The sequence below is a fragment of the Stomoxys calcitrans genome, chromosome 1 (assembly GCF_963082655.1).
Source record: "Stomoxys calcitrans chromosome 1, idStoCalc2.1, whole genome shotgun sequence".
NCBI lineage: Eukaryota > Metazoa > Arthropoda > Insecta > Diptera > Muscidae > Stomoxys > Stomoxys calcitrans.
In genome coordinates this window covers 74,658,988-74,686,135 of record NC_081552.1, presented here as the reverse complement: position 1 = coordinate 74,686,135, position 27,148 = coordinate 74,658,988, and the positions used below count along the sequence as shown (strand labels likewise).

General features: G+C 39.1%; 1 protein-coding gene across 8 annotated transcripts in view; it reads left to right on the top strand.

Moving 5' to 3' along the window:
- LOC106085505 (CTP synthase) overlaps nucleotides 1–27,148 on the top strand; it is a 158,520-nt gene that overhangs the window by 75,496 nt on the left and 55,876 nt on the right. Inside the window, exon 1 of one of the 8 annotated variants that reach the window (XM_013249779.2) lies at nucleotides 7,579–8,481. The exons of the other annotated variants lie outside the window; for them this stretch is intronic. The gene's annotated coding sequence lies outside the window, so the exon portion shown is untranslated. Of the gene's footprint in view, nucleotides 1–7,578; nucleotides 8,482–27,148 lie in introns of those variants that run through there. 8 annotated transcript variants of the gene reach the window in all.

Here is a 27,148-nt window from a genome sequence, read left to right as displayed (position 1 = left end):
GTAACGTCTCTCCCATTCCATCACACCAGTTTTTTACTAGAAAGTCTCAACCCTGCAAAAAATGTGGGGTTGCATATGTGTCGCTTTATATAGCAAGCCGCTTGGTACAAAGCACCTAACCTGAGAACAGATGCTAATGATAGCCGTTCGTTGTTTAAAGGCGCCAATAACTCGTCTTTTCAAGTCGAACATTAAAAGCACTCAGTATGTTCATGGCGATGTCCTCAAAAGCCAAAAGAACCGTTAAATGGCGGTTTGAACTGGTTGAGTCCTCGGCTTATATGTGCAGTGATGACATGAAAATCAGTCGTACCAGACAATTTACGACACCCATGCTATTGTTGAGAAGTAGTGGCTAAAGCGTTTTATAACAAATGGTTCGTACAATTATCCCTTGTTCTTATCCTTAACTGGCGTCTGTATCGGCATCACTCTGCACATTTTCAAAACTATCGGAAATCATAAAGAGGTTCGTTCTCAGGTTAAGACAGGTACACAATTTGCGGTATACGGGCTGTTCAGCATCATTGTGAAGCTTCCGCCTGGGCACATCGCTTTGGACAACTTGGTGCTGCAGATGACGTTCATAACTACGTCCACGGTAAATTGTGATGGTTCTTAGAGACCACATTAGCGACGAATGGCTCTACTTTCTGTCCTTTCAGTCCTTACGGTTAAACAACCTGGCGCATCTCTTTTGATCGGTAAAAACTACATTGCCAATGGTGATTGATAATCCTTTCTGCATAGATTCGAGAGGGACTTGATGGAAGTCCATAGCTTCTCAATGCCGGAACTTAAGTTAGAGAGCTTCAAGTGTTCCAGCAGTCGATTCTGCTTATTGAACTTTAGATTCGGTTCCCTGGTTCTAGGGTCATTAAGAAGTTTCTTTGCCTATGAAAAGGGAAAATCTAGCCTCGCCAGATGTATTCTCCCGGCTGGAAAATTAAGTTAAATTTATGTCGGCGAAATGAAGTGTTGTTCGAACTACTCTTAGTTCGCCATTAATTCAGTTTCCCCTAATTCTTACACTTACCTCTTAATGTCATGAAAACGTAATAAAACTCTAGCGAGTTTTATGGCGAAAGCTTCTTTGCAGGGAATCTATGTCTTGCATTGGACTTTGTGTGTGTGTAAGTGAGTGTTTGAATACATACATATGAGTAAAGTGTCCTTATGCTATGTGTGCATTACCGTTAGAGATATCCTGTAGTTTTATACAAATATGTATATGGATATGTATAGGTGAGTGATTGTGTGTATGATAGCCAGCTTTTTGCCTGTTTGTTAACTGCTTGACAAAAATGTTGGCGGCAATTTTTGTTACACTTTCATTATAGCCCTCTCCCCAACAATCTCTTTCAATCACCCATTGCTAGACGGATATGTGAAGAAGTAAAGTTATCTTTTCCGCTTTGAATGGAAGGCACATCGAAGACAGCGTGAGAGAGTGACGGAGGCAGGGAGGGAGAGTTGAGCACAACCATCGTCATCGTCATCAGCACCAACAGCATCTGTTTCATCAGCTTCAACATTGTCCTCATAGCCACTGTTGATTTCTTTGAGATGGGCAATAGCAGGGAATGTTGGGAGATGATTGTTGTTGTCGCTGCTGTTGCTGGAGTACCAAGAGGAGATGATATTCAGGATATCGTGGGATTGTTCTTGTTGTTGTTGCTGAAGCTAATGAAAATATGGTTGATGGTAAAGTTACTGCTGCTGAAGTCGTTTTTGTTGCAACTAGTGATGATTATCATAATGTTGTTGTAGATGTCTATGACTATATTTACAATGTTGCCAGCAACTCGATAGTTATTGTTTCTTCTACTCTGTGAGCTGTCATTTGTAATGTGTATTAAAATTCCTTGTTCTGGGCTGGTTGCCAGTTTGCCTGAAGATGCCTACTTGCTCCTTTACTCACAGTTCGAAGGAGACCCAGCATATAAGGCATGATTACCAGGATCAAAAATATCATTTGCATGGATGTATATCGTACTTGGTTGTTATCCTGGCAAGCGGAGGATGTATTTGCAAGCTTTGCCACTTGCCGTTGCCATGCTTAAGCTTATTCTGTTTGCCTTGAGCCACCCGTTTCAAAGCACCAGTCGATTTTCTGCTACGTTCTCTCCTGTTATCAATAATCCCCGTTCCTTCTTTTCGTTTTGTTCTCAAAACATCCCAAACCCATCATTGTCATCATTGTTCGCTGCTTGCGGATCCATTGAACGAGTAGAGCTTGTTGTCCAATCTACCTACCTACCTAACAACCCAAACCTACACCATTCGCTTGCCGTCCCTTGTTATTTGCTTTGGCTGAGTGACTCTTGCCAGTCGCCTCATGGTTTGTGCCACTTCTGCTAACTCTTCTCAAGCAAACAAATCCCACCATTCATCCATCCATCCATTCCTGAGAGTACAACAGCAGCCTGTGGAGGCCGTAGTAGCCTCCTGTTAGTCTTCAACTTACACACTCGCACATTCACACTAAACGAACCGAACCAAAAACCATTCATCCATTCAGCTATCCATCCAAAAAGCCAGACCAGACCAAACCAGACCAGGCAGGCGGCTGGCCATGCAGGCAGTAAGGCAGTCAGTCGGCTGGCCACGCAGGCAGACATTCAATATGAAGAAGTCACATACGTACCTTAAACGACCGACCGTCCAAACGACGGACCGAGAATTTTTCGTATAGTGTCATTTGTGCGAATATTGGTTGGTCGGTCGTTTTGCTGAAGTGCGTGCGTTTGTATCAGTGTCGTTGTCAGTCGAATCACTCCCCAGTTGTCCAACCAATAACCAGTTGGCACCATCATCTAGTTCAATATCCAATTTTTTAACCAATTTTGTCTCTACATTTCCCTTCTAAGAAATGTGCTTATTTATGCATTTGACTCTCAAATACTATTTACCGAACTAGTAACAGGTACTGCTGACAGGGGTCGGTTTAAAAAAATTATCGCGCTTCTTGCGTGCGAGAAAGAATTTGCAAAAAAATGCGAATGTCACTGCTAAATTCACAAAACCAGATTCGAGTCCCCTGGACGGCAAAGTTTTTTGTTTTTTTTTGTTGTTCTTTAAACTTCTTTTACAAAATTCTGCGCAATTTCTTGTGTATTTCTCATTAAAAAATTTGTTGAAAAGTGATTTTAACATTTTTTTTAATTTAATTCAATTAAGAAACTTATTGCTGTGCAGTAATGCTTATCGTCGACCACTGACAAAACTTACAAAATTGATTAAGTAGAGAGAGTGGCACAAAGAGAGAGAGAAAATTGACAAAGGTCAGAAGAAATCAATTATGGAACTAGTTTGTTGGAATTAACAGAAGTACTAGTTCCAGTATCAACAGGTTATTCCAATGTCAAATCCATGTTAAATTCACCAGTTTAAGTAGTTCCACAATATTGGAACTAGTCCATATTACTTTGGAACTAGGGAATTAACAGGTTTGGAACTAGTGGCCGGGCCTACTTGGTCGTTTGCAGTGAGTAAGTGTATGTGTATGAGAATGTACGAATGTATGTTGCAGAAGGTTTTCATGTTTCGAAAAATCATTCGTTTGTTCGGTTTTGTGCACACAAAAAGCCCATGTGCCGCGCGTGTTAAAAATCTATACGAATATAGGAGAGTTAAGCTTGTACGAAGTGTGTAAAACACAGTAGACATTGGAAATATTACAACAAATCCGGGAAAACAAGGCGGAATGAAAGCAAATATGGAATCAAAATAAAACCATGGGTCTTGGAGTTGAATTTTCACTTCACTGCCACACTGAGGACAAGATCATCTCGGGATCAAACTGATACTAGTAACTGTTAAAAGTTAGAACCAAAGTACATCTACTGGACGACGGCATCCCTGTATCAATCTGAACAAGGTGAAGTTCCTACTGGGGAGTAACGTGGTGGCTGTGGTTAAAGCACAAACAGAAGTAAGAACGCAAGTTCAGAGTGAAGTTGTGGAGTCTCCACCGAATCCGGTGGCCCATAAAACAAAAAGAACTAAATATTTGAGCAAATGCCCTGCTGAAAGAGCTGTATGCCAGAATCCAGGCACCGGAAGAAGTGTAACATAAAAGTTACTCAACCGTTTCCAACTACACCTCATCACCACATACCTTGCAGAAGTCCGTCTGTCCTTGTGAATGGCGTCGAAGTCTTGAGATTGCAATGACTAATCCGGCCTCCTTTCAGTTGCTCAACGATATGCTTCCTCATCTACAACATATGTGCCTTTCTCTTACGTAAAAAAACTCAGCCAGTGGCTTGGCCAACCTGTAACCGTAGAAAACGTCCATCCCATGATTCAGTTTCATGATCAACACTCATAAGCGATCCAATCCTCGAAATCCCGTCAGCTGAATCATTCTTTATCACCCCTTGATGGGCCAGGACTAAGCAAAGCCTGACAGCCTCACTCATAGTTTGAAAATCTTCCATCTTCCAGACAGTTCGACATCACATGGGCCGACTTCAGAACCTTCGGCGCCGATATCATGATAGTCTGATCGGGCAGTCTTCAAGGCCTTTAAGATCGAGAAGACCTTCGTTTGAATGAATTCATACGTTCGGATACTAAGTTACTCCCTAATTCTTAGGAAAAAAAGGAAAAACGTCCCTGGTATAAAGTTCGTTGCGCTGAATAAACCCAAGCCGATCGGCTTGGTGTTGATAACAAAACCGAAAATAAAAACCCATTTTAGGAACCCTGCGCTTTTCACATATTCCTCAATCCTCCTTCATTGTACCCAATACCAATAATTGGAGGCCACCGTAGCGCAGAGGTTAGCATGTCCGCCTATGGCGCTGAACGCCTGCGTTCGAATCCTTGAAAGACCTTCAGAAGAAAATTGTCAGCGGTGGTTTTTACCCTCCTAATGCTGGCACCATTTGTGAGTTACTATGCCATGTAAAACTTCTCTCCAAAGAGGTGTCCCACTGCGTCACGCCGTTCGGACTCGGCTATAAAAAGGAGGCCCCTTATCATTGAGCTTAAAATTTGAATCGAACAGCACTCATTGATATGTGAGAAGTTTGCCCCTGTTTCTTAGTTCATGGTCAAAATTTGCAATTTGCAATAATTGGGACCTTTTCATGCCGAATGAATGATAGGAAATGCTGCAAAGTGTCGTCGTCCTCCCCACATGACCTGGACACAAAACCGCTAAATATGCTAGCTAGCTACATCTTTTTAAAGTATCTATGTTACCATTGTAGACGTCGAAAGTCAAAGGAAGGAAATTCCTATTCTCTCCCACTCTCTTAGTGGTCGTCTCTTTTTTGCGCAGTCCCGATCATTCCATAGGTTCTTTTCTGTTCGATAAACTTTGGGAATGTGAGTTCGCGATCCAAGTTAAGGGTATGCTCGTGAAATAGAGCGCTGGAACGATAAGGCAGTCGAAAACAGGGCTACGGAGCCTGACCATCTGGTCGGAGACGTAGTATATACCGGAAGTCGGAGTCCAGTTCGGACCCAGCTGGCGACAGTTTCGTCGTTCCATTGCTCCACTTGAACATTTTTTGGTCAAATCCTTAACTCTGATTGCAGTTTTGCGTTCGCTAAGTTTATCGTCAGCAAACCTCTGGCGTTTACTGCCGGGTTGTTTGTGAAATTTTGCACAGATACTTCCTATTAGTGTAGGTCGGTTGTGATTTAAAATGGGCCATATCGGTTCTTGTTTTGATACAGCTCCCATATAAACCGATCTCCCGATTAAAATTCTTGAGTCTCTAGAGAGCGCAAATTGTACTATATCGAAATTTTGTACTATATCGTTTTCTATTATGTTCCAAGTATGGTCCGAATCTGTCCAAAACCTGATATGGCTCCCATAAAAACCGATCTATTGATTTGGCTTCTTGAACCCCTAGAAGCCGCAATTGTTATCCGATTTGGCTGAAATTTTGAACTATGACTTCTTCTTTTACCTCCAACACCGATTCAAGCCAAGTATCAAGCCAAATAAAAACCGATGCAGCTCCCATATAAATCGATCTCCCGATTATACATCTTGAGCCTCTAGAGGGCGCAATTCGTATCCAATGGGTCTGAAATTTTGTACAAGGAAAAATTATTATTATCAAAATTATTTTTATCTGTATAGTAGATAAAAATAATTTTGAAAAACAATAACTTTGGTCGAAAAAACAACTACGAAAGTTGTAATTTTCCTGCAACAATTTATTTTGAATCTCAACACCCAAAGTACAAATTTGTTCTTGAAAGGCACTCTTTGCAAGCCAACATATAACAACAACAACAATATATCCATAAGCAAGACTAGAAACCATCCAACGCATGTGCTTTGTTCGGGTGGTGCTGTTTCTGTTTTCTTTGCTCGGCTCGCGCTGATTCGTCTCGTTCGTTTTTCTGCTGCTCTCGGGATTTCCTCTGTCACTCTCTACTATTACCCTTAAAAACAAATTTTAATAATGTTGATATTGAACTCATGATGTCATGTTTGGTAGTCTTGCACGCATCCTCGGCCTACCGACATATCTTCTTTTTGATGAAATAAATCAATAAGTTCTGCTGCACAGTAATAAGTGTCTCAATTAATTAAAAAAAAACACAAACATTTTTTTCTGAATACGAAATTCATATTTTTTATGCCGAATTTTCTGCATAATGAAAAAAAAAAATATAAAAAATTTTTTGGCCGACTTCAATAATTTTGTCTGTCAAGCCTCTTGTAGAGACTTACGCAATTCAACAAAGAATGTCTTCGATTCAATGCTTAAATTCGTTGAGAATTTAAAATTTTACATACAAATTTGGTAGTTGGTTTTTTCTACGAGTTATTTATGTCTGTGTATAGTCTCCAACATCCAGACCAAGTATGGTTTGTTTGTCTATAAAGAGATACCGAACAAAAAACTTGACAAATGAGAGGGTATAAAAGATTCGGCCCGGCCGAACTTAGCACGCTTATACTTATTTTATAAAATTTTTCCAAAGCTTAGTGCCAACTTCTTGGCCAGTCACTGTGGACATGTGTGCTCCTGTGTATGCTGTCTGCCTAACCTGCCCACAAGCTGTGGTACTCAAACTTAGGCAGGCAAAACCCTAGTGGTGATGGTGGTAGCCGGGCAGGCAATCATTCAAACAAGGCAAACCAACAGTTACAGGCTGGCTGAATGGCTGGTCTCTGGCAAAGCATGAAGCAATCCTGACTGAATGCCTGCCTGCTTGGCAGCCAGGAGAGATGAGTCGATAGAATAGCAGGCTGGTTGGCTATAACGATGAACGAGCCGATGGCTCGATTCATAAGCTGGGCCAAGTGAAATGTGAATGGTGAAATTGCACACATACACACACTGGCATTCTCTCGACTCACACACACACACATACACTCATTCTATCATTCGAAATGCTCACATTCGCACTGCTCGTTTGCTTGCAAAAGAACACAGAAAACGACACACCGGCAACAAAAATAACGACAGCAACAGCAAAAACAACAACTATAACTTCAGCACTCACTAATGGCATTGGTGATGGCTTTGGGTTCTTGGGCTGTTTTGGAAGTACAGACGCAGCAGCACCACCAAAACGCTCGGTGGCAGTAAAAATACACACATTGCTAATGCACGACAAACACAGTCATACACATCCCATCCATCTAGCCATCCATCCTGGGACCGACCATGCCCATGCCCATATCCACTTCAACGCCGTCGTCGTCATCATCAGCATTGCCATCGTCATCATCATCACCTTCGTCACCATTAGAGCTCTGGCTGGCAATCACACAGAAAATGCTCGCACTGCCTACCTCCTGCCTGCCGGGCTGGTTGGCTGGCTGGGGTAGCATGCCTTTGCCAGAACGAACGAACGACCGACCAAATGAACGTAAAAAGCGTTTTAATACGGCTGTGGCTTTGTTGTTGGTGTTGCCTGGCTGGCTGCTGCTGCTTTGGCTTTGCCTTCATTGTTGCTGCTGCTGGATGGCTGGCAGACTGGCTTGTGTTTTTTGGGGGGCTTTTCCTTCGTGGTAGCTGTCGTTATGCGCTTCCACAATGCTCTGCTGAATTTTCAATTTTAGTTCAGTTGTAAGCTGACTGCAATCAGCGTTGGAAGTGAAATAATTCTTAAAAATTTTGTGCTCCTCATCGTTTTGACAGATTTGTTGTGAACAACGCTGTTTTTTTTTTTTATTTGTAATTGATAGCGAAATAATTTGCGGCAACGCGGCTAGGAGAGAACTGCAACTCTCCTCCACACAACTCTTCTCACACTTATACTCGTTTATACAACACGTGTTTGATAAGACCAACAATAATACCGAAAACAATAACAACAACTAGCATTGTGCTAACAAAAGCAGAAAGAAGAAATTAAAAAAAAAAAAAAAATAAAACAGAAAAGCCGCAAAAACGACCAGCCAGCCAAAGGCTGTCGGTTGTTTGGCTGAAACGCAGTTTTACAAATTTTGTGGTGGCTAAAGCAAAAACAAAATAAAAGCAACTGAAATTCCCGGTAATTTTAAAAAATATGGCATTCCAAAAAATAAAAAATAATTAAAAAAATAAAGTAGAGAAAACAAATGAATCGCAAAACCACTCGTTAAGCTAAAAACTCAAAATAAACCGCAAGCAAGCAAAATTTCAATCTATAATGTGCTCAAGTTCTGGATAGCTTATGGCCCACTCATTAAATCATCTTTGAGCATGTTGAAATAAAACCCCATTTGGCAAGTGAGGCAAATATCAAGGAGATAATAGGTTGAATTACATTTGTTCCCAAATGCTAGGTATATTGTTTTTACTCTTGTAAAGTATGATTTTTTAAGAGCTATAGAAAAGTTCTTCAAAAAAAACATAAAATTCAGAAAAATTCATAAAATCTTTATTTGAATCGATGTTTTATGCAAATGTTGACCGTGACAGCGCCTCAAATGGTCCATGCGCTTATTCCTATTTTGGCATACTCGGATGCTGCAAGCTCTTGCATTTTGGGCAAAAATACAATAGTTAGGTGTCATCACACGGTAGAGCTCACCATGACTGTTATGTTACGATTCGCATCATCTTTGAAGAAGCACGGTCCAATGATGCCACCAGCCCAAACTGTTACTTTATCTGGATGTAATGGTAGCTCTTGCAATACTTTTGGCTGATCTTCACTCCAAAATCGACAAATATGCTTATTTACGTACCCATGAGCACCGTCTTAAAATGGAAGAAGCGCGCAATGAACAAGGCACACATTTCGATAATAAAATTGAAAGATGTTCAAGCGTTGTTCGTTTGTAAGACGATTCATGCTGAAATTATGGACCAAACTGAAGATGTTTAACAATGAAACAAAACACGAAACGAGCGCGAGCTGTTTAAACTAGTGTTGCCCAAAAGATAATAGCTAAAAAATCACCCTTTATAATTAAATGAAGAATCTTAAGTTAACTGTGATTCGAAGATAATTATCATAGAGAAATCATAATTTGATTCCAAAAGATTATTTTTAAGACAGGATATGGCAATTTTTTTGGACAAAAAAAAAAAATAAAATAAGAATATTTTAATAACATAAAGACATTTATAAAAACTAGAACTGATTAAATTGAATACATTAAATCAAAAACCAAAATGTTAATAAAATTAAAATGAATTTAAAAAAAATATGCAAAATTTGGAATTAAAAAAAATCACAAAAATAAATTATATTAAAAATAATAAAAAAAAGGTATTTAAAGTGTGTGTATTGATGTGGTATTTTTAAGTTAAACATAAAAAATTAAAAAAAAATAAAACAAAATTTAAAGAATTTCAAAAGCTAGAAAAATACGTAGTTCTTACTGAAAATAAAATTGCTGATTTGATATTACCTAATATTGCGAAAAGTTTTATATATTTTTTATATGCCATAGTATTTCTTCCTAGTTGGTGTCCACACCGCTTCAATTGAGACCCAAATGCAAAGTGTGACTATTTCTTAAAAAAAACTTATTGAATTGAAGTCGGAATAGGCTTAGTTCTCACCTAACACGTGTATGCGTTTTTTTGTTGTTGTATGGTTGCTAATATGGCTCTATTTTCTTCGGAGTGGATCCTTTTGACAGCTGCCACTTTATCTATGAGTAATTTTCAATTTGTAAGGAATAGATTTATTGCTAACATACGGCCCCCAATTCTGCTAATCTGCGTCGTAATTTGGCCTCCCGGTTGAATTTGTTTGAGTCAACCAAGACTCGTCTACTTGCTCGAAATGAATTTAAAATATCGTCAAAGAGTACTTGGCATCAAATCAAACATGCACTTGCATGCATTACACTACAAGAATGGCCTACTTACGGAATATGGGTGACACGACGGACTACATCTCTAACAGATTTTACACTAATGTCGACTTTCTAGAAAGCCTGGTATGACGGTGCCCCTCTATTTGTTAAATGCTTCGAAGGCACTGGGGTATGAGTTTCTACTGAGTCCTTAGGAATAATAAAGTTATTCAGGCTCGTGGAAAGGTTATAATGTATTTCAAGGGAACAATTTCCCCTTTGTGTAGCCTATTGGTATATGGTATTATAAAGTAAAACTATGAAAATCTATGTGGACTGACAGACATCGCCGAGGATATAGACCAGTTGAGCAGTTAATGGTCCACCCTTCAGAAACAGAGGCAGCGTGTTATTCCCGATATAGTTTTGGTCCTCCACCTTAGGATGGGCTTTAAAATATAAGCCTAAGACCACATAAAGTACATAAATATAAAGGGTGGTTTTCACGAGTTAAGTTTTTCGGGGTGAAAGCACTGGTTGATTATTGTATCCAAACGTCAGCTGTGAAAGTGAAAAGTGTTCAGTATACTCTGCCATTTCATTATGGAGAGGAACTCACAAACGAGCAACGACTGGAAATCGTTGACATTTATTGTCAAAACTCGTGCTCTGGGACATAAATGCATACGTAAACAAGCAAAAATATCGCATCTAGGGTGAAGAAACGCCACTTGTCATACAAGAGCTACCGATGCATCCCCAAAAAACACAGGAACAATTTAGTGTGGTTTATGGGCTGGTATAACATACAAATTTGTAAATGAATATTCCATTAAGTAACAGCGAGACACTTCTCTCATATCAACGAGTGCTGTTTGATACAAGTTTCATCTCAATGATAAGGGATCTCCTTTTTATTGCAGCATCCGAACGACTTGCCGCAGAGCCATACAACTTAAGAGAAAAGTTTACACGACTGATTACCTAAGGTAAATATCTCACAAGTGTCGCCAGCATTAGGAGGGGATAACCACCACTTAAAATTTTTTCTTGTGTTCATGTCGGGATATGAACCCAGGCGTTCAACGTCAAGCTACGGTGGCTGGTATAACAAAACACGTGTCATTCGTGGAATACAGTCGAAATACTCGTGTGGCAAATTGGACCTTACGCATAGAACATAGATTCGATGCGGCAAGCAAAATTAATATAAAGTTTGTTGTAGTAATTAAATGGCCAATGACCAATTTATTGATTCCTTTATACATATAGTCTTACCGCCATGACATTTTAAGTCTATTTATCCAAATATGGCCCGAATCGGTAATGCTTTCTGTTAAGCTAGCTTCCATATAAACCCATCTTCCGATTAAACTTTTTGAGCCCTAAATGGATCAAATTATGTGCACAATGAATTGTATTATGACTTCCAACATCCATGCAAAGTATCGTGCGAAAACGAGAAAATGTTCTTTTCGTATATCTCTCCATTTATTGATGCCTTTGAATCGATCTCTAACTACCTCTCTCAGTCATTTCTCATTCCATACTTGCGTATTGATTGCTTCTTTTAGCCTAGTTATGTTGCTAATGGGAAAGCTTCCAACGAGAATGCGTGTGGCATGATTGTCCTTATTATTTTCATAAAGGACGAGATTGTACAGTATGTCTCCTGCTTGGTGGAGGTTCTTTTATTTATTGATTTTATATTATTCTCTGCACCAATGTTGACCGGACTGCTAACTGTCGGCTGGACTGGTTGACAGTCTGGCAGAATAAATGGCCGGCTAGCTGGCTGACTAATGGTATTGGTCGTTTCTGCTACGCCTGCTGCTGCCACAATTCTGCTTGGTTGATAGCTTTTTGTTGTTTGTGGCATAATCGCCTGGCTGCCACTGCTGTCGCCTTAGTCCCACATTTTGTTGTGTCATTTAATGGGGCTCCCTCACCTTCTTCGCCTCGTTCATCAACCAGCTGCTTCGACAATAAGCATTTGCTCCCCCAAACCCATGAGGCAGCACGTCAAACAGCCATCACACGCTTGCTGTTGACTATGGGTGGCTGGCTGGCACATTGTGTGATGTATTGTACCAAAGTGTAAGTACTCACATGGGGGTACATACATATACATATGTATGGATTTTGATGGTGTATGGACACCCGAGCACAAATGGCAGTTGTTGCTTTTTGTTTGCTGCTCCACAAAATAGGCATTCTTGTTGCTGTATTTCTGCTTGCCATATATACGAAAGTTATATGCCAATTTTGAGAAATTCTCTCACTCACTCGCCCGTTCTCTCTCTTTCTCCATCTCTCATGGTTGCATTGCCTAGATTTGTTTGTTTTTACCTTATGCGATTCATTTTGGCGTTAAATTCACAATTTAATGGACATTACCAAAGCTGTTCCTAAATACAAACATCTTCCATTAAAAAAGCGAAATAAAAGAAATGACATACAAAAATAAAATTTCAAAAACAAAACAAACAACGCACACATATGCATTCATTCATTCATAAATTCATTACTCCCAATTCTTTAGAGCTTTATTTATGGGCTTCCTATGCATCTCTTTCATATGAGAGTGAATAAGAGCAATAAAATTCTTCATTGTTATTACAAAGAGAGCCATTGTTGAATCTAACAAGTGTGAAGCATTAGATGAGAATTACAGAACTAGATCCATAGGAATATCCAAAACGAGTATAAAATATGAAACGTAATATGTAGTTAAAGGGTGAGAAACAATTTAATTTAAAAAATCCGCAGCTAACATTGTAAAAAGGCTGTTTTTTTAACATCGCATATGTAGTGCAAGGTTTAACTTGGTCGATATCAAAAGCGTATGATAACACCTTTAAAAAAACTAGTTCTCGGTCTTTGGAAAGGATAGGATAATCAAGCTTATACGTAAGGCACAAAAACACAAGCTGAAGAGATCCAGGGTGGCAGAAACAAATTTCTGGCACATATGTACTTTACGTACAAAATTGGTTTTATATGGAAGCTATACAGGTTATAGATCGATGCAGACCATACTTACCACGGATGTTGGAAGTCATAACAGGACACTGCGTGGAAAACTTCAGCCAAAACGGACAACAATTACAAGTTCCAGGGGCTCTATATCTCGAATCGGGATGCCGGTTTACATGGGAGCTATATCAGGTTATAGACCGATTTCTTCCAGGGGCTCAGATCGGGAGATCGATTTATAAGGAGCTATAACAGGTCACAAACCGATTTATTTCATATTTTGCGCAGATCTTGGTCATTAAAAACACTCCGTGCAAAATTTCATAACAATTCGGACAACACTTGCGGCTTTCAGGGGCTCAAGATGTCAAATCGAGAGATCGGTTTATATGGGAGCTATATCAGGTTGTAGACCGATTTGGGTATCAGGGATTACATCACTAGATAGGTACTATATTGGTTTTGGCTATTTTATCGTGTCCCCTGACGGTACAATTTAGTCATGTTGATATATTTGGAGAGACCTCTAAGGTTTCAAATTTCACAGCTTGGATAAACTGTTTCCCTAAGGTGCCTTCACTGTGCTTCTACAGATTCAGACATGAACGAAACAATTGCTCTATCGTTTCATCTACATCTAGCCAGCTTCTACAGTAACCATTATGCTATGCCTAGTGATTAGCTATGCCTTCAGTTAAATTACTTGAAGAGCTTTTGTCTAAAGCAAGGTGGTTGCTGGCCCTTTTCTGGCTAATGCCAGATCAAGGAGGGCAGGTAATATTTCCTACCTTGACTCTGGCGCACCTGGTCATTTCGTCCACTAGCTTCAGTAGTTTGACAAATAACACGTATTTGAAGTTGATCTCTTGCTGTGTTTTATGTTAGTCCCATCCTGTGCAAGTCAGATGTTCTGGATAAAATATCAGTGCAAAGTTGTGCTGGTAAGTTATCGATAACATGCTTCAACAAATAACAAGAAACGGTTAATCGCGATTTGAACTATATAGGCTGTGTGTCGAATAGTAGCAAAGTTGTAGCAAAGGATAGTAAAAATAAGACGTTATGTGTGGTGAATAATTTTTGAGTAGCCCAGGGGCTAGTAAGATTTTTGACAGCACAGCAAATGTTGACGTTTCATTGATCAAAGTCCCATGTCAGTAATTGTAAATTCATTTGCGTTTTGGTAACCAACTTGCATGCGGCATAACTTAGCCGCCTACATTGTGGGCAGACGTCACTAAATATAAACGACTTCTTGTTGTTATTTAACAGTAATGGACAAAAATACAGTTTTGTGTTTGTAGCTTATTGAAATGATGGCGCCGCCGTTTAGTGATTTTTCTATAACGGCGTCAATAGTTTGTGTTTCTTGCATGAGTTTCGTTCATCAGTACCGTGGTTTATTAAATGCCGCATAGCAAGTATTTCATTACGTATTCTACGTTCGCATTTGCAATATAACTGCTGTTCTCTCATTTCCCTGTTTGAAGTTTCATTACATTTCATGACACCCATCTACTTCATCGTCCTCAAAAATTTAGCGTTGACGTACTTTCTACATAAGCAGAGCAGTGTTTCCACTCAAGAAAATTATTTCCTAGAAAAATCCTAACACACCCGACCAAAACCTACCACATATTCTGCAAGCCAAAAATGTGGGTTATGTTTTAATTCATACCCACACCACTGAAGAGTTGATAATTTTGTCATTCCATTTGCAACACATCAAATTATACATTTTCAACCTTACTACTTTGTACAAAATATATCGTCGTAATAAGAAGATACATATACGATCTAGCAATAGATGTCCATCTGTATGTTGAAATAACACTACCCATAGTTTAAAGATAGGCTGAATCTTGATATGACAGAATAATTCGTGAATGCATAACAATCGTTTTTTGCCCCGATTGTGAACATACATAAATGCGCATTTACTGTCCATTTTCGCCGTAAAAGTGAGTTGCATGGACCCCTCAACATCTGAATATGGACCAGATGCCATATAGGCCTCTTTTTCCATTGAAGGCATTGAACGCACAAAAACCGCATTTCTGACCCATAATTTACGAAATTTGGTTTTATTCTGCAGTCTAAACGAAGACACAGTGTTGTTGCAGTTTGTTGTGTTCTATCTTTCCTCAGCTTGGTTCTGTTGAGTGTCAAAACCCAGGAACTCTGCGACTAGGATGGGGTGCGTCCACAGTGATCAGGGTCTGAGTCGTGTGGATCTGGATGGGCAGTTAAACTGGTAACGTGTATCGTGTGGTCCCTGGTTACAATCGGGACATACATCTTGCACGTCGGCATCAATCCCTGCTCTGTAGGAGTTGAGGCGGCTGCATCTGCCGGAACGTAATCGAGCCAGAACTACTTTGCCGGGGGAGATCAATTTCTTCAGGTACAATGGGAGGCAGTCGTTCTCCAATGACTACATTCATCCGGTAGCTATTTACCGCATCTGCTACCGTGTCTGCATGAATGATGTCTAGACCCGCTTGATATGCCCCTTCATCTAGAGGTACTCTCTTGTAGCGTTGAACCTCACGCTCTAGATTATGTTGATCTACCTTAAGGCTTCTGACAGATCTGAATATTATTCCACAAAGACAGTGGCGACAAGAAGTGAAATAATTTTAAGTTATCCCCGACGATTTTTTCAGTAATTGACTTGGTATTTATATGTTGGAAAACCCTACCAAAATATGAGGTCAGCCTACCAACCTACCAAGAGAATAAAAACCTACCAATTTTGGTATGAGAGTTAAATATCAGTGGAACATTGATTGCCGCAATTGTAATGACAGTCTCAACGATATGGTCTTGATTGAGTGCTTCAATGAAATGGTTCCATGATTTCGACATAAGCCTCGAACTCTTGACCATAACACTACCGTTTAGATCAGAACTAATTTTATGATGGCTGTGTAAGTCCAGTGCAGAAGTAAGAATTTCCGCTTATGACTGCACGTCCAGTTTCAAATCTTGGCGAGACAACAGAAAAAAGCGGTGGTTATCCCCTCACTAAAACTGGCGACATTTGTGAGGTGTTCAGCCATGAGATGCTTCTTTACTAAGGGGTATGGGCACGGTGTTAAAAATCAACCAACAAAAAAAAAACAGTGCCGGAAATATTTGTCTTCATTAGTAGTATTCGTACCGTTGTTTTCTATTTACGGGGTTTAGAGAGCGCTTAGCACAGCTTCTAATGATTTTTAGGGAACATATTTTTCTTTACTACAATATAATTTGTCTGTGATTTTTCTCAAAAGAGTTTCTATACATTCACCGCTTGTCCTTCTTGCCGCCGCCACATTCATTTACCGACCTCCCCGAAACCAAAAAATGCCCTAAATTGACGGACGTTCCTCAAGCGCCTTGTTATTTCACAAATTCGCATGCTGCCAATCTCAATTATAGTGGCCTTCCGTCTTGCTTTTTTATCTTGCTGGCTGACTCTATCTTAATAATTCAATTTTGGGAAAGAAAATGTAATTTGAATTACATCACTGCGGCACTCGATTCACTTACCCGCCGCTAAGCCGTTTGTATTCGTACCTACTGAGAATTGTGACACTTTTCGAAGGATGAGCAATGAAGAGTCGTCGACCAGTTGCAGTTGCCCTGTCCCTCATGTACATGTACATGTAGTAGCGAGAGCAGCATGTGGACTAGCTATTTTCCATGTCATGAAAGTAATTTTCATTTAACTCTGCTACCCCTGGTCTTCGGTTGGTAGTATTTTAGTTGCTCTATATGGGATTTGGGTGTTCACTACGGTGGCGTTTATTGTATAAGCAGAACACACCCAAGTCGATGATGATTGTATTATAAAAGCAGTGAGGCCTGGTTGAACGGATGGCTGGATGGCAGCCTGGCCAACCTCTAGCCACCGATTCTGGCAGCAGCAGCACCCCGCATACAGAATCCCCCTTGTCTGGCATTGGGTGGAGAGCTCTTGACAAACTTAACAGTCGGCCAGGCAGCAATGTGAGCCTTAGGAATCAACACCATTACCATTTGAACTGAATCGCCTGTTGGCTGGCTGACTTGCTGTTGCTGCTCGTTGTGTGTGGTGTTCCAGCTTAACAATCAGTCTCTGACATCCCCTCCTCTTCCTACATGTAGATGATGACGATGATGATAATAATGAAGGTGGCATTGCTGACGATGGTTGAATTGGTTGGCACTGGCCATGGCGATAGTAGTAGCACTGCTTCAACTGCTGCTGCTGAAGTTGATGCTGATGAGGTTTTGCCATTTACAAACTACTGTATTGGTTGAGTTGAGTGGTATACCACTCAACTTGTGAAATTCCTGACGCAATTTGCAACACAGAAATACAACAGAACTCTGGCTGGCTGGCTGGCTGGCTCCCTGGCTGGATGGCAGGCACGTTAGTCTGAATCACGTTGGACGGACGCAAAATACGGACCATCAGAACAGCCAGGCAGGCCAGCAAAGGCATTGTGTGTGTGTATGTGAGGATTAATATATAGTACATGTGTGTACTTTTATATATACATGTGTATGTTAAAATTTGATGTGTACATATGCACAGATAGAGCTATAACCAAAACTGTTTGAAACATCAACCCAGCACTAAATTGTCAGGCACTATAAGCATTAAGCCAGTCAGCCAGCACTTGCATAGTAGGGACATTATTGGGGATGTGTTGAAAATAGCCAAAACTCTCTTCCTTTAGGATCTTTGCTCACCCTAACCCCACCTCCACCCCATCCCATCCCATCTATTTCAAAAGAACGTTGGCGATACACAGCGGTACTACCACAAAGTTTCGGGCCTCCAAAAGTGCGCAGATAAAAATTTTTTAAGGGAACAGTGGCAAGAGTCGAGATTGAAAAAAGAAACTTTTGAATCGATTGAAGTCTAATAAGGAATTGAAGTGGTTGGGGCTACGACCCAACGAAAAAAACAAATTGTTCAAATTAGTCATATACTTTTAATCTAATTAATATATTAGTTATAACCCAAAACAATAGGGGCCCCATTGTTGATTTTTCAAATTCATTCATTTTACACATTCATTTCTCTGACATTCATTCCAAATTGATGAGAGAAATTGCAATTTTTGACAACGAAAGTTAAGATTAATTTTTTTTAAGAAATAAGTGTCCCTAAAAACTAAAAATAAATACTGCCCGAATTTTTTCACAAAAATACCAAATTTCCAAATCGGCATTTTTTAGTAAATTGTCTATGGAGGCTACAAATATTGTTTGGTGCAAAAAACTTTTTGCATGGGCTCAGGTGACGAATGAAGTAAAAAAAAAAAACATAATCACAAATGGGAGTTCTGGAAATTCCCTATTTTGTCGGACATATAGCATACGTTTAAGTTAAAAAATGTTGTTCAAATTTGTTTCAAAAACTCTTTACAAAAGAAAAAGTTAAGACATTTTAGATGGGTTTTTCAAAAAAGACTAACCAATCAAAACGCTGACTTCTTCAGTCTCTAGAAGGCGCAATTACCACCAGATTTGACAGAATTTTGCACGCCATGCCAAGTATGGATATGAGGTTTATACCCTCATATAGCTTATAGTCCTGACAAATACGCCCAGAGAAAAGTTGATACCAAACGTGCTCATTTCAGTACCATACGGTATTGATAGTAAAGCAACACCGTATGGTACAAAAACAATACCGGATGGTAGGGATGAAACTTAAAATGATTAGTACCGTTTGGTACTAGCCTTATTACCGAACTGGTATTGGTGTAAACACCAATCTGTTATTGGTTTTAGCACCAGACCGTTATTGGTTTTAGTACCGAACCGTTATTGATTATTCCATACAATATTAATCTAAATTTATTTCGATTATTGATGTTAATAATTACAAAGAGTAATGTTACACCGTGACCAACTTCAATTCTTTGTATTCAGCAATTGATTCCATGTGGTTTCCATATGAATACACCAACACGGCATCGTTTTCACACAAGAGACTGTCATGTTTTTGATGTAGAATACGCTTTTGAGTATTCGTACCTGTACGCACTCAAATTGTATTGTATTTAAACATTTTATTTATTTGTTTAACAAATATTTTGCAATGGCGTTAATATTTTAAGTACAACGCTCAGCAACACTTCTAGCGCGACAATACAAATGTGACGCTGTCAATTCTTAATAGCCTCCTTTATCTGTTATTGAATTGATACCAAATGGTATTAAAAATCTTTGCCAACGACGCGAACAAAATAATACCAGGTGGTATTGGCGAAGTACCGTCATTTTTCTATCAGTGTACGGTCCATTTACATCTGTAGATGCAACTCCTATACATCTGAAAAAGCCATTTAAAGAACGTGTCAAATGCGATCCATGATGGAGTGTATATAAGATTCGTCCGGCCGAACATAACGCGCTTTTGCTTGTATTCATTATTTTTTATTATTTTTTTTACAAAATTTTAATTTTTACATAATTTTTCAATTTTTATGATTTGATATATTTTTTAATAATTATTTTTTTCTGCGCTATGCTATTTTAAGTTTCTATTTAATTTTTTATTTATTTTATTTTTTTCTAAAATAAAATAATTTTATTATTATACCCTCCACCATAGGATGGGGGGTATACTAATTTCGTCATTTTGTTTGTAACTCCTCGAAATATTCGTCTGAGACCCCATAAAGTATGTATATTCTTGATCGTCGTGACATTTTATATCGATCTAGCCATGTCCGTCCGTCCGTCTGTCTGTCGAAAGCACGCTAACTTCCGAAGGAGTAAAGCTAGCCGCTTGAAATTTTGCACAAATACTTCTCATTAGTGTAGGTCTGTTGGTATTGTAAATGCGCCATATCGGTCCATATCGGTATTTTGTTTTGATATTTAATAACTGTGATGAGTATGGTTCAAATCGGTTCATAACCTGATATAGCTGTCATATAAACTGATCTGGGGACTTGACTTCTTGAGCTTCTAGAGGGCACAATTCCTATCCGATTTGGCTGAAATTTTGCATGACGTATTTTATTCTTACTTTCAACAACTGTGTCAAATAAGGTTCAACTCGGTTCATAACCTGATATAGCTGTCATATAAACCAATCTGGGATCTGGACTTCTTGAGCCTCTAGAGGTCGCAATTATTATCCGATTTACCTGAAATTTTGTACGACAGATCCTCTCATAACCATCAACATACGTGTTTATTATGGTCTGAATCGGTTTATAGCCCAATACAGCTTCCATATAAATTGATCTCTCTATTGTACTTCTTGAGCCCCCAAAGGGCGCAATTCTTATTCGAATTGGCTTACATTTTACACAGGTCTCCAACATATAATTTAATTGTGGTCCAAACCGGACCATATCTTGATATCGGTCTAATAGCAGAGCAAATCTTTTCTTACAGCGGTCAAAAAAAGTATTCATCATTCAATGTTTTTTTTTTAATAAGTCTACAAAAGACAATTGGAATAAAAACATATTAAACTAATGATGCAGTAGTGCTTGTGTGATATATATGTACACAATTTCATAGTTTTTAAAGAAAAAAATAGTATTTATTGGAACAAAAAGGGCCATTTTACAGCTGAGCACAAAAAATTAAACAAAAAAAGTATTCATCATTGCAAAAAAACAAAAAAATAAATAACATAATTTAAAAAAATTAATACTTTGTTATTCGACCACCGCGTCTTATAACTTCTTTTAAACGGTTTGACATCGATTGGACTAATTTAGCGGTTATATTTTGGTCTATATTAGTCCATTCCTCCATTATCACCTGTTGCATTTGACTCTTGCTCGAAAAATTGCGCGTTCTCAATTTGCGTTCGAGATGTTCCCAAAGATGTTCAATTGGGTTCAAGTCGGGACTTTGAGGAGGAGTTTTAATGACTTTGGGGCAGTTATACAGCATCCACATCTTGGTATTTAAAGCAGAATGTTTGGGGTCATTATCTTGATAATATTGAAAGTTATTACCAAGCCCAAGTTTTACAGCACTATCTTTTAAATTCCTCTTTAAAATGTCAATGTAATACTTATGATCCATTACTCCATTAATAATTTCAAGATTTCCCGCTCCTGAAGCCGCCATACACCCCCAAACCATTAAACCACCTCCACCATGTTTTACAGTAGCAACTGTGTTTCGTTCTTCAAGCTCTGTATTTGGTTTTCTGTACACTATGACCTTTCCATCGCACCCAAAAAGATTAAACTTGCTCTCGTCTGCAAAAATGACTGTTTTCCAAAATGATTCGGGCTGTTTTACATACATTTTTGCGAAGTTTAGCCTTTTCACTCGGTTTATTTTATTTATAAAGGGCTTCTTACGTGCAGTTCTTCCTCTGTAACTATGCCTTTTGAGTGTATTTCGAATTGTTTGTGTAGTAACTTCTTTCCCTAAATATTCCATAGTGTTTTTACGAAGAATGGTCGCATTTGTCTTCGGAGTTTTCTGAACTTGCCGCACTAGCCAACGCACATCTCCAACTGAAAGTGCTTTTGGTCGACCAGATCTTGGTTTATTGTCAACAGTTTTCGTTTCTGTCCACTTTCTGATGATGGATTGTATGGTAGATCGTGGTCTATTTAATATTTCACTGATAGTTTTTTGAGTTAAACCATTCCTGTGGTGTTTTATTATCAAAACTTTTACCTCATCAGAAACCTCGTTTTGCTTACGACCCATTTTGACAAAAACTATATTTTCAATGAAATTAAATATTTGCAGTCAAGGGCAAAGCCTCCTTTACTAAATAAAACAGAAAAGGGGGATTCCCAAATAATATTTGAACTTGACTTTGATGATAGCACATCAATGATGAATACTTTTTTTGTTCTGTTTTTGGTGTTATTATATAAAATTGCATTTTTTGCGCTAATTAAATTTATTTTTTGAATTTATTTTAAAACATATTACGAAAAATAAACTATTGCATAAAACTGCATTATTTGTTTACTTTAAATTTTCTTCAATTACCCAAAATAAGTGAATTTATTATCAATTTTGCTAATGATGAATACTTTTTTTGACCGCTGTATATCCTTTTTTGCCTAAGAAGATATGCCGGGAAAAGAACTCAACAAATGCAATCCATGGTGGAGGGTATATAAATTCGGCCCGGCCGAACTTAGCACGCTTTTATTTGTTTTCTTTTTAAATTTTTTTATTAACGGTTGCAGGAACCTTTGAGCGGAGCGGATGTATTTTTATTTCGCTCCTCAAGAAAAATATCTGTGTCACGAAGTACTACCTATTACGCAAAAAATTTAAAGCCTTTCAGGAGTAGGCTAAAAATGCACTCGAAAGACCAGCTGCCATCAGTGGTGGCACGGGACCGTAGTATGTTGTGTTTTATAGGTGTGGATGCCTTGGCACCTTTAGTCGAGGAGTAATCTTGGACAGAAAACTGAATTCTATGTATCACATTCCGGAGCGTACTGAAAAGGTTCATAGATGTTTGACACTATGTAGATGGGCTGAACACGTGATTAAACAAATACTTACTTACGCCTCAGTAGTTTGGTGGACTGCGATGGAGAAAAAGTGCAACGTAAGGATAATACAACAGGTTCATAGAACATGTCTGGGCATAAACGGAGCGATGGGGACCACGCCAACTAGGGCACAGGAGACTATTCTAGATCTCCGATCCATAGGCATACATATTAAGTGTGAGGCAGCCACTGCGGCTGTGGGACTTAAGGCGATGGGAGAATGGATGGAGGAAAGCAGCAGGTCATACCATCGTGCTATAATCGAGGCGACGGTAGGAAATCTGGAAGGAATGGAAGAGGTATCCGAGGCACTGCTGCCAGAGACACAGTCTTGGATTGATGGAACTGTGGTACTGCCATCTGGAAGATCATGCTGCACAGATAGATCAAAGCTAGAGGACAGAGTGGGCCTGGGGGTCTACATTGAGAACCCAGGGACTGACTGCCTGACCATAATACGGTCCTGCAGGCGGAGATCCCGGCGATCACGGAATGCGTGAAGTGGTGTGGTGCTAACGCGAGGACATCGAGTCTGAACATCTTTACCGACAGTAAAATTGCCATAAGGGCAATAATAACCAGGACGGTAAGGTCACGAACAGTCTTGCAGTGCAAGAAGGAGATTAACGCCTTCCCTGAGGATGGGGGAAATGAAAGGGCAGACGATTTGGCGATGAAGGCCAGAGGACTGCCGTCAATAAACTTGGTTAACCCGAAGCCTTTCGGGCCGACGCAGTCCGAGTTAAGTGAGTGGGCGACGAATGCCCATGAAACATTGTGGAACAGCAAAATGGTCGGTAGGACGGCGAAAATCCTATGGGGGGATCCAGATCGTGAGAAGACCAGTCTATTACTGAAAGGAAGCAAGAAGGGGGTCAGTATAGCTATTGGTATCATAACGGGACACATAGGACTACGAGCTCACTTATGTAAAATCGGTGCGGCAAGTGATAGCATGTGTAGGGCATGCGGAGAAGATGATGAGTCGTTGGAGCATTTCCTTTGTCATTGCCGGCCCTTTCCTTTGTGTTGGGCCCTTCGACATCCTTCTTCAATTTGGCCCAGATTTGGATATAGCTGCCATATAGACCGATCTCTCGATTTAAGGTCTTTGGCTCATAAAAGGCGCATTTATTGTCCGATTTTGCCAAAATTTGGGACAGTAAGTTGTGTTAGGTCCTTCGACATCTTTCTGTAATTTGGCTCAGATCGATTCAGATTTGGGTGTAGCTGCTATATAGACCGATTTCAAGTCTTAGCCCCATATGGCTACCAAAAAGAACCAATATTTTGTTCTGCAAATTTGAACAATGACTTGTACTTATTAGACCACTCAATATTCATGTCGAATTTGGACCAAATCGGACCATATTTTGATAAAGCTGCTGGGAATAAATCATTTATTTTTCACCGGATTCTGACGAAAAGTGATTCATATAAATTCCCGAGGTGGTGGGCATCCAAAGTTCGGCCCGGCGCATGTTTACTTGTTTTTTATTTATTATAAATGTGTCGTGATGTCCAGTTTTTTAATAAATTAAGATAATAATGTGAATGTAAACATATGTAAGTAAAAACTATAAACGTGACAAACAGAACAAATTATTTTAAATGCGTCTCTTGAAAAAGTCGGAAAAGCTGACGAAATGTCGAGAAAATGATGAAATAAACTTGTTTTATTTGCATTTTGAAACATATTGACCCTAACAACCCGCAAGAATCACGTAAGAGATTATAGAACAACAGTGGTCACTATCAAAAATAATAGACAATTTTTGCTATTAGTAGTATAGCTTAGGTAGGGCAGAGGTTAACATGTCCGCCTATGACGCTGAACGCCTGGGTTCGAATCCTGGCGAGACCATCAGAAAACATTTTCAGCGGTGTTTTTCCCCTCCTAATGCTGGCAACACATGTGAGGTACTATGCCATGTAAAACTTCTTTCCCAAGAGGTGTCGCACTGCGGCACGCCGTTCGGACTCGGATATAAAAAGGAGGCCCCTTATCATTGAGCTTAAACATGAATCGGACTGCACTCATTGATATGTGAGAAGTTTGTCCCTGTCCTTAGAGGAATATTCATGAGCAAAATTTGCAATTTGCAGTATAGCTTAAACATTTTTTATTTAGAAAAAATTTTATTGAAACTTTTGTCCTTGGAAAATCGTGTTTTAGAGAAAATATCAAAATTTTGTCTTCGGAGTAAAATTTTAAAAATTTTTAATTGTGGTCGGCTTGTTGAAGATTTGATAGGTTTTTTGAACATTTTGGTCGGAAATTATTTTCTGTTGCGGCAACACTGCACGCATTATTATTCTCTTTGTTTCAGTCGTTGTCCAGACAGCAACGAATGAACTGTGCACAGCTGCACGCATCGTTTTTCAGTTTTTTTCTTTTTCTGTTGTTATTGGCTGTTTTTCATCATTCTTTGCCTGCTGTTGAGCAGGAGAATTGTTTTTTCAGTTAATTTTTCTTGCATCGGCATCAGCACATGAAAGCACACTTTTTTGGTTTTTAAGCACAACTTAACAACGAAACATTTTTAAAAATCGGACAATAAATTAATGGAAGCCCAAAAAATCGTTCGTAAGGCCGAGGTGACCAACTTTGGGGGCCTATTAATGGGATCCAACAACCTTTTTCATAGGTTTAACTCTGTCCGTTTAAAAATTAAAGAGTTACTTCATTTTTCTTTACCCAAGCCATAACAAAGCCCGCGCAATAATGTCAACACTCATTTTGAACATCGATTCAGTTGCGATCCATGTGAGCCTCGTGAGGATTGCTCAAAATGTAAAATACAACCACCAATCATTTAATGCTCATAAGCAAAAACAATTAGTTGCTCAACGAATCATAAAATGGCATTTCATGTTTTGGTGGTTGAGAGTCGTAAGCGTCAACAACGATTGCTGGTACCCCAAAGACACGAAATTGGTGTTAAAATATTGGGGTCAAATAACCTGGGGGGAAGCCCCATCGCAAAACCGATCCGAACGGACATGTTTACCAATTGGGACAGTATGGGTATCAAATCAAAGGTATTTAAGAGTAGAGTACGAACTTGACATAAAACTGTCACATTAAATGTCGGTGTCTGAGGCGCCTCCCCAACCCCCAAAACCCCTGAACAGGACATATTTACCTATTGGTACAATATTGGTATCAAATGAACGGTAGTAGATGTTGACTACACATCTGTTATACGAATTTAGATCAAGGTGTCTAAGGTCCCGTAGACACCCCAGCCCTTAAAACGCCAAAAACGGAAATGAATGTCCAACGTCACAAAATGGCTGTCAAAGTTCTTTGGGATTTGGCTACGAATCTGGTATACACATTTGGAACAGAGTCTGGGACCGGCCCACCGACTAAATACCCTTCAATAGAACGTGCAGTTCGATCGGGATAATATGGGTGTTAAAAGTTTTCAAAATCACAAAATGTAATTTTTGGGCTTGTTGATTTATGTGAAAGTCATACGCAAGAAATATTAGGTTATGCTTCGAAAAACCTGGTGCAGCTATCTGGTCATAAAAAAAGAACTTTTGATTCGCAGTTCACAAAGAATATGTCTAATAGACTGGACGAACGACTTGTAAAATGGGTTGAAAAAGAACGGTTGGTTGGTAATAGACCTAATTATTCCATGGCATATAAAAATTGATTTTCAATCAGGATATTGCTGTCGAAATCTGCAGCATTAACAATGTCATTGCAACCAAGCGACATTCTTTTTAGGCGCGACATTAGCATGTCAAACGGCGTTGGGCCTGTTGGCTGTTGCACTTATATACACACAGCCTATGAGCATTGACTGGTTTAGCATTCCCACGCAACTCCTCCTGTATGGGAATGTCTATCAGATCTAAATACTCTATATCCGGCTACAGATTATATATTGTCACATTTTTCGGGATGGAACCAGGTTTCGGAGTTTACAAATGTATCAGGAAGTGCGTCCATTTTATTGTTTAAACTTTGAGCATTAATGTGCACAAATTTCAATATTTTCAATTAGTGACGGGGGATCAGTTCCAGAACGTTTTACATAAACGAGACCACGAAGTGAGAAAATAGGCTTCATGTGTTTTTGCCTTTTTAATTTTAGAGCATTTTGGAAAATGTTGCAATTGTGGCTCGTTAGATTTTCATTCACTTAGGTTTATGGTTATTCGAGTCAAAACCAGCATGACTTAAAAATAGCTTCGAACTATTCGATTTCCTAAATCGTGCAATATTTCTAAGTACAAAATTTTTGTCAAAAGGCTTAGTATGATTTACTATTATCACAAGGTCCGCAGCACTATTTTAGTTGCGGATATTATGAATACGATATATCTATTTTATGGTATGTACAGGAATAATTATTGTGTCACATATGTTCGCAAAAATTTGATACAGGTTTTTGGCATTGTATATATTAATTGTATATACCATTTAACCGTTATACCATTTAAC